The sequence below is a fragment of the Ranitomeya variabilis genome, chromosome 1 (genome assembly GCF_051348905.1).
Source record: "Ranitomeya variabilis isolate aRanVar5 chromosome 1, aRanVar5.hap1, whole genome shotgun sequence".
In the NCBI taxonomy this organism is placed as follows: domain Eukaryota; kingdom Metazoa; phylum Chordata; class Amphibia; order Anura; family Dendrobatidae; genus Ranitomeya; species Ranitomeya variabilis.
In genome coordinates this window covers 959,592,129-959,601,522 of record NC_135232.1, presented here as the reverse complement: position 1 = coordinate 959,601,522, position 9,394 = coordinate 959,592,129, and positions in this window count along the sequence as shown.

Genomic DNA, 9,394 nt, shown 5'->3' with positions numbered 1-9,394 from the left:
AAAAGTTGTTGTCCAATTTGTCCTGAGTACGCTGATACCCCATATGTGGGGGTAAACCACTGTTTGGGCGCACGGCAGAGCTCGGAAGGGAAGGAGCACCGGTTTACTTTTTCAACGCAGAATTGGCTGGAATTGAGATCAAACGCCATGTCGTGTTTGGAGAGCCCCTGATGTGCCTAAACAGTGGAAACCCCCAATTCTATCTCCAACCCTAATCCGAACATACCTCTAACCCTAATCCCATCCCTATCAATAACCCTAACCACATCCCTAACCCGAACACACCCCTAACCCTAAACCCAACCCTAACCACACCCTAAATCCCAACACACGCCTGATCCCTACCCTAACCCTAAGCACACCCCTAACCCTGACACACCCCTAATCCTAATCCCAACCATAAACGTAATCCAAACCTTAACCCCATCTCTAGCCCCAATCTTAACCCTAACTTTAGCCCCAACCTAACTTTAGCCCTAACCTTAACTTTAGCCCTAACCCTAACTTTAGCCCTAACCCTACCCTTTTTCTTTTATTATTTTTCCCTAACTAAGGGGGTGATAAAGGAGGATTTGATTTTCTATTTATAGTGGGTTTTTGTTTGGCAGCTGTCACACACTAAAAGACACTTTTTATTGCAAAAAATAGTTTTTGCATCACCACATGTTGAGAGCTATAATTTTTCCATATTTTGGCAGACAGAGTCATGTGAGGTCTTGTTTTTTATGGGACGAGTTGTCGTTTTTAATGGTACCATTTTTGGGTACATGACATTTTTTGATCGCTTTTTATTATGATTTTTAGGAGGCAGAATGAACAAAAACCAGCAATTCATGAATTTCATTTGGGGGGGGGGGGGGGGCGTTTATACCGATCCGCGTTTGGTAAAATTGATAAAGCAATTTTATTCTTCGGGGTAGTACAATTTAACTAATGTTTTTATGTTTTTGCGCTTTTATACAATAAAAACTATTTTATATAAAAAATAATTATTTTTGCATTGCTTTATTCTGAGGGCTATAACTTTTTTATTTTTTTGGTGATGACCCTGTGTAGTGGCTCGTTTTTTGCGGGACAAGATGACATTTTCATTCGTACCATGTTTATTTATATCCGTATTTTTGATCGCGTGTTACTCCACGTTTTGTTCGGCGGTATGATGATAAAGCATTGTTTGTTGCCTAGTTTTTTGGGTTTTTTTTACGGTATTTACTGAAGGGGTTAACTAATGGGACAGTTTTATAGGTCTGGTCGTTACGGACGTGGTGATACTAAATATGTGTACTTTATTGTTTTTTTTATTTACACAAAGAAATGTATTTTTTGGAAAAAATATTTATTTTTTTATTTAGGACTTTAAAAAAAAATTTTTTTTACACATGTTCATTTTTTTTAAAACTTTTTTATATTGTTCCAGGGTTGGACATCACTGTAAAAAGTCAGATCGCTGATCAGACACTTTGCAGAGCACTGTGTCAGATCAGCGATCTGACAGGCAGTGCACGAGGCTTCTCAGCGCCTGCTCTCAGCAGGCACTGAGAAGCCACCTCCCTGCCGGACCCGGAAGGACCCTGCGGCCATCTTGGATCCGGGGGCCTGCAGGGATGAAAACGGAGGAGGCTCGGAACAATGCGATCACATCACAGTGTTCTGAAGATCTCAGGGAAGCACGCAGGGAGCCCCTCCCTCCGTGATGCTTCTCTATGCCACCAGAACGCTACGATCTTGTTTGATCGCAGTATTCTGGGGGGTTAAAGTGCCGGGAGCGGTCCATGACCGCTCCTGGCACATAGTGCCAGATGTCAGCTGTGATAATCAACTGACATCCGGCTGCGATCGGCCGCGCTCCTCCCATGAGCGTGGCTGATCGGTGATGATGTACTATCCCGTCCATGGGAATTAAGTCCCAGGTCACATGGAAGGGATAGTACGTCCGATGGCAGAAAGGGGTTAAAGCCCTGCATTTTCTGAGCTATATATATATATATATATATATATATATATATAATTACACATCTATTTTTTTATATATTATATTTTGGACTCTTCTTGTTGGGTACTTTTTCAATATTATATCTCCTTATCTCTTTTAATCTATTTTATTTTATTAGTCTTTATTAGCATATTTCCTTTTATGATCTTAATTCACCTCCTGTGTCTGCTAATCGATCACCAGTGTGCTCTGCACTCTTCGTGTGCAGGGCAAGCCAAGGAAGTCCCAGTACCACAGGTGAGGGCAAACCCTCAAGCATGTAACAGTTTAACACTTCAGTGTGTAAGGCCCCCACCTGTAGCATAAAGTGCCCTTATTTTAGAGGGATGGAGTCTATAGCAATAAGTGGTATAGCTCTGGACAATGTTGTGGGACTAGGCTTGGTCCCAGACAAACCTTGTGTTGACCAATTTAAACCCCGCACCACTGTCCAGGAAGGCAAAACCATCCACCTTATTTCGACCCAAGTGTAATGTAGCAGGTAAAAAAAAGAGTCTTACCCACCGAGGTAACAAGTTTTTCAGCGGTTGCTTAAATTGAAGTTGGGAAGGACATGTAATCACAAAATGACCCTTTTTGCCACAACAGAAACACACACCTCCTATACGCCGGACAACCGTCAATTTGCCAGTTTGAGACGCCATGCCCACCTGCATGGGTTCCACAGTTGGCTCCCTATGTCTCTGGTGAAGATGGCGATCAACCCAGTTCGCCAGAGACATAGTTGCTTCAAGGGAGTCAGGAGTCTCATAGAGACTCTCCCTGACAGGCCATCACAGAGCTGACTACAGAGGGCCAGGCCATTCCACCTAGTGTCCGTGGCCCACCTCCGAAATTCGGAGAAATATTCCTCTGCCAGGTGATCTCCTTGATGGAGTTGGCATAGCGAGGACTCAGGCAGGGTGACGCAATCAGGGTCATCATACACCAGCCCCAGAGCCTAAAAAAATCAACAACAAAGGTTTGCCTAGAGAACGATATCCCCACACCAGATGTAATAGTGTGTTGTGAAACCACCGTGCGCAAATCCGCCACTTCTAGACTGAGCTGCTGCAACTGCCCTGTCAGATCCGCGACAGGGTCCATCATGGATCAGAAAAATCGACTGCGGTCAAAGTTGTCACGATTTGACTGACGAGTGACCTTGGACCAGGGGGCAGCTTTCCTGGCCCTAACACTAGGGGGCGCCCTAGATCACCCTGTTCCCCGGGATACTTCATATGGCAAAGATGCCGGGGCCTCCGTCCTTGCCTTGTCTCCTATAACAGCCCTTCGTCTGCCTCCTTCCCCCACCTGGGGAAGAGAGGCGCTACTGTGTACTGCAGTACACCAACCCGACAGACAGGGTGACAAAGACAAGGGTAAAATGAAACCTCCACACACACAAAATATATATATACACTCACATATAACAGAGATATTCACCAGGGTATGTAGGGAGGGGGGACGACAATAAAATGGGAAAGTATAAGGAATTTCCAAGCGTACAGACCGGGCAACAGTCGCTAATAAACTTTTCCAGCTCTCCACAAGCAGCCACTCACAACTTCCCTGGAAGCAACCCACCTGGGTCTGCCCAGGATCAATGTCTTCTGTTGCTTTTCAGCTCAGCACAGCAGGGATTCCACATAGCTGCAAAGTCACACATCTCTCAACGTTAACTCCCTCACAAACACACTGGCAGCAAACAGTTCTTACAGAGTCCAAACTCCTCAATTCTTATCAGCTGCCTCTCAGTGAGTTTCACATGGCAGTCTCTATGCTTCTTGCAGCATCACCTCACAGCGTCCTATACAGCAGACACTAGACCCACCCCACCCCCCTGCACACACACTTTCCTGGGCTTTTGCTCTCAGCTCAAATGTGCAGCAGCAGCATCAGGGTCCTAAGTCTCTCCTGATGTTATCACAGTTCACCGTCTTATAGCACCTTTCCATATTGGGTCAGTGACTTCATCGTTCACCACCTCATCTTCCACTTTCATACTCTGGTCCTCCTGACTTGTTGACTTAATAACATCACTTGTTGGCAACTGTTTCCTCATTCACCTCTTGAAACACTGATTGCTGTTCCCCACCGTCGTTTTCTGATCGTGGCTGCTCAAATATTTAGGCATCACTACACATGATCTCCTCATGTCCCTCTAGCAAGAGGCCAGAAACTATAAATGTAAAGAGCTCCTCTGAGTGTCCGAGTGTGGAATCAATTGTCTTCTGGAACTTGCCGTGGTGGGAGGAAAGAGGATCAGGGTGAGGATTCTGTGGTCCAGACTCCTGGCTGGATTTTTAAGTTGGGGACTCTGGCGCCTGAAGGGTTAAATCTTACCATTGAAAGGGTTAACAAGTGATTTCTCTGTTTTTAAGTCGTTTTTAGTGTCATTTTATTATATGTTGTCTTTTTTCTGCTTTTTATCATGTTTTATATTTTAATCAGGTCTAGGGGCTTTATTTAATCTTTTTTTTATATATACATAATTTTGTTCCTATTGTGTTTTTACCATGTGACCTTACTATTTTATCATGTGACTTGTTCTTATCATGTGACCTGCTGTGAATTTTATTGGTTGCTATTTGTTTAAATACCCCTTCCTGCTCTCCATTAATAAACTTCCACCTGATGAAGACGGTTTAACCGTTGAAACGCGTTGTGGTTCAACACTAAAATCCTTGCTTTGGTCTCATTTCCAGCGCTCCTAGGACCGTTATTACTATTCTTTACTGCATTTTGTATCCTCCTAGAAGGTTAACGGCTGGAGCTGCGGTGGACCCTTTGCTTTAAATTTTAACTGTGACCCTCACAGCGCTCCCCAGTGACCGCTTTCTTTTCCCTTGAATTTCATGGATCGTGTGGAAGACAGGTAGTGCTGGGAAACATACTGGATGCATCATCTTGCCATTTAACCGACCCACCTGTTTGCACTGTTCTGGCTTTGAGAGTGTTGCCCCGCAATCCCCTGCAAAGTGGGACAGGAAGCTACGTCTCGTGGATGAGCGTGTTTGTTGTGTTCCCGCAGCATGCATAGTTTCACCTGGCCCACTGCCTCGGCTCCTGCGTGCACCATCAGCAGAACGTAAACTTTCCTGTCCCTTACCCCATGCCTTGTTCTATCGCCATCCTATTAGATAGATAGACATATATTAATATATGTGTGTTTATGCTTTATAGGGAATCTTTTATCCTCCTAGACGTATATGACCTATTAATATGGGCATACATGTAATAGAAATGTTAAGCTAGTCCTAAATATATATATAATAGGTACTAGTCCTACCTGTATGCCTCATATTAATGGTCTTGTTGTAGAGAAATGTTATATTCTGTCTTTAACAATATACCTAATTTGTACATGTCCGTGTGTCTGTGCACAATGAGTCATCCACAGCTGAACAGTAACTTAGGTATCCATAGTTACTACCACTAGCAGATAACTGCGTGGGCGTAACCATGGATACCTAAGGAGAGGAGCTCTCCCTTGTGGCAAGTTAAGGCATAAGCCTTTTTTGAAAATTAGCCTGTGAGGCAACACTGTGAGGCAACATTATGAGGCAACACTGTGAGGCAACATTGCAAAGATGGATCAAATTGAGCGCGCTGCTGCACGTAGAGAAGCGAGTCGCATACGGATGTGTAACCTGCATCTTAATGAAAAAGAGGACGAACGAAATTGTCGAAGAACTGCTGATGCAGCCCGACAGAGGGCGGCCAGAGCAAGAGAAACAAATGAACTAACTGAATCACGTAGAGCATCTAATGCTGCACGACAACGAGCAACACGCAATGCACAAAGTGATACACATATTTCACGAAAAAGAGAACAAGATAGAATACGTGTCCAAAATGCAAGAGCCACTCGACGACAGCAAGTTACATTTGCTGCTAGAGGACTTCTCAATCAAATTAATGAGACACGTATTGAAGACCACTATGCTGGTGAACTAACATTTCAATGTCAGTTCTGCCAATCTAAACATTTCAAAGACGAAATGGACCAGGACAAAACATTCCCTTCCTGCTGCAAGAGAGGGCGCATCTAATTATGTCCCATTCGTATGGATGATCAATTAGTCAAGTTGATGAAAGGAGAACATCAGCACTCCAATAACTTTATGGCTAATATAAGGCAATACAATAGCTCACTTGCTTTGGCATCAATGGGAGCACAAGTAGCGCCACCTCCTGGGCATGGTCCATACTGTTTTCGAATTCATGGACAAATTTACCACAGAACTGCCCCATTGCATCCCGCTGTGGGTAGTACTCCCAAGTTTGCCGAGATTTATATCTTGGACAGTAAAGAAGCAATAAGTACAAGAAGTCAAGCAAATAAAAAGTGCCCCCCAGCACTACTATCATCTCTTGGAGAGAAAATGAAAGCAATTAACCCACTTGCAAGCGCTTTCACAATCATGAGGGAATTTGAAATAGAGGAAGAGAGGATTGCTGAATTAGAAAATCGCGATCCACTCGAAATAACACTGTCAATTATAAATGACTACAATGATGACCAGAGGTGCTACAATGCACCAAGGTGCAATGAAGTAGCTATAATTTATCAAAATGCAATAGGTGAACGCCCATTTAATAGGGACATCTGAGTTCCCCTCAAAAGTGAAAACCAAACTGTTCAAATCAGCTTTCTTCACAGAAAGTGTGATGCAATGACATATGCACTTCTATTCCCATATGAGGACAATGGATGGACAATATATATATTTGACAACTCCAATTGCCCTAAGTGTGCAACATCAAGGAATTGGTGACATTCATCTACCATCCATACCAGTGGATGAAGATCGACAAGAAAAAAATACCCTGTTGCAGTACTATGCATACAGGCTTGACATTCCAGACGAGTTCAATCCCCTTTTAAAGGGAACCTGTCACCCCGTTTTTTCCGTATGAGATAAAAATACTGTTACATAGGGCCTGAGCTGTGCATTACAACAGTGTATTTTGTGGACCCCGATTCCCCACCTATGCTGCCAAAATACGTTACCAAAGTAGCCGTTTTCGCCTGTCAATCAGGCTGGTCTGGTCAAAAGGGCGTGGTGTCTTCCCCCAGATCTTGCTTAGTTTTCCGTTGGTGGCGTAGTGGTGTGCGCATGCCCAAGGTCCCGAATCCACTGCACAGGGGAGTGAAAAGAGCGCGATGTGCGTTATTTCCCTGTTGATCGGTGGGGGCGGCCATCTTCCTTTGGCCGCGCGTGCGCAGATGGAGATCGCGGCGGCCATTTTCCTGAAGCAGAATTCGCATCTCGGCTTCAGGTAAATGGCCGCCGCGATCTGCATCTGCGCACACGCGGCATCCCGCGGCCATTTTCCTGAAGCCGCGGCCAGCAGAGCGCCGCTTCTGCGCACGCGCGGCCAAAGGAAGATGGCCGCCCCCACCGATCACCAATGAAATAGCACACATCGCGCTGTTTTCACTCCCCTGTGCAGTGGATTCGGGACCTTGGGCATGCGCACACCACTACGCCACCAACGGAAAACTAAGCAAGATCTGGGGGAAGACACCACGCCCTTTTGACCAGACCAGCCTGATTGACAGGCGAAAACGGCTACTTTGGTAACGTATTTTGGCAGCATAGGTGGGGAATCGGGGTCCACAAAATACACTGTTGTAATGCACAGCTCAGGCCCTATTTAACAGTATTTTTATCTCATACAGAAAAAACGGGGTGACAGGTTCCCTTTAAATGCTGGGAAGTTGACACAACAATTTATCGTTGACAGTTACGTCAAAATTGAATCCGACAGGATTGAATTTATAAAACAAAATCAAAAGGCAGTACGCTACAACAGTTATGCCAGCGTTATAGATCACATCCATAATGCTGCGTTACACCAAGGGCTAAAAGCTGGGACACCAGTAATTTTACCGTCCACTTTCATTGGAAGCCCAAGAGCTATGCAGCAAAATTACCAAGACACCATAACAATTGTCCGAAAATTTGGAAAGCCAGGTCTTTTTGTCACGATGACCTGTAACCCAAAGTGGAAAGAAATTACTGAAATCTTAGAACCATGGCAAAGGCCAGAGTTCAGACCAGATTTGGTTGCACGAGTATTTAAAATCAAACTCCAAGCCGTGCTTAACGAGATTTTGAAAAAACACATTTTTGGCCATGTAGTTGCCTATGTGCATGTAACAGAATTTCAAAAGCGTGAACTACCACACGCTAAATGAGGAGGGATCTGTGCACAGCTCACAGCTGTAATGAGGGATCCGTGCACAGCTGCAATGAGAGGGGATCCGTGCACAGCTGTAATGAGGGAGATCCGTGCACAGCTCATAGCTGTAATGAGGGATCCGTGCACAGCTGTAATGAGGGGGATCCGTGCACAGCTGTAATGAGGGGGGATCCGTGCACAGCTGTAATGAGGGATCCGTGCACAGCTCACAGCTGTAATGAGGGATCCGTGCACAGCTGTAATGAGGGATCCGTGCACAGCTCACAGCTGTAATGAGGGATCCGTGCACAGCTGTAATGAGGGGGATCCGTGCACAGCTGTAATGAGGAGGGATCCGTGCACAGCTGTAATGAGGGAGATCCGTGCACAGCTCACAGCTGTAATGAGGGATTCGTGCACAGCTGTAATGAGGGGGATCGGTGCACAGCTGTAATGAGGGATCCGTGCACAGCTGTAATAAGGGGGATCCGTGCACAGCTGTAATGAGGGAGATCCGTGCACAGCTCATAGCTGTAATGAGGGATCCGTGCACAGCTGTAATGAGGGGGATCCGTGCACAGCTGTAATGAGGGGGGATCCGTGCACAGCTGTAATAAGGAGGGATCCGTGCACAGCTCACAGCTGTAATGAGGGATCCGTGCACAGCTCACAGCTGTAATGAGGGATCCGTGCCCAGCTGTAATGAGAGGGATCCGTGCACAGCTGTAATGAGGAGGGATCCGTCACAGCTATGAGGGAGATCCGTGAACAGCTCACAGCTGTAATGAAGGATCCGTGCACAGCTGTAATTAGGGGGATCCGTGCACAGCTGTAATGAGGGATCCGTGCACAGCTGTAATAAGGGGGATCCGTGCACAGCTGTAATGAGGGGGATCCGTGCACAGCTCACAGCTGTAATGAGAGGGATCCGTGCACAGCTGTAATGAGGGATCCGTGCACAGCTCACAGCTGTAATGAGAGGGATCCGTGCACAGCTGTAATAAGGGGGATCCGTAAACAGTACACAGCTGTAATGAGGGGGATCCGTGCACAGCTGTAATGAGGAGGGATCCGTGCACAGCTGTAATGAGGGGGGATCCGTGCACAGCTGTAATGAGGGGGATCCGTGCACAGCTGTAATAAGGAGGGATCCGTAAACAGTACACAGCTGTAATGAGGGGGATCCGTGCACAGCTGTAATGAGGGGGATCCGTGCACAGCTGTAATAAG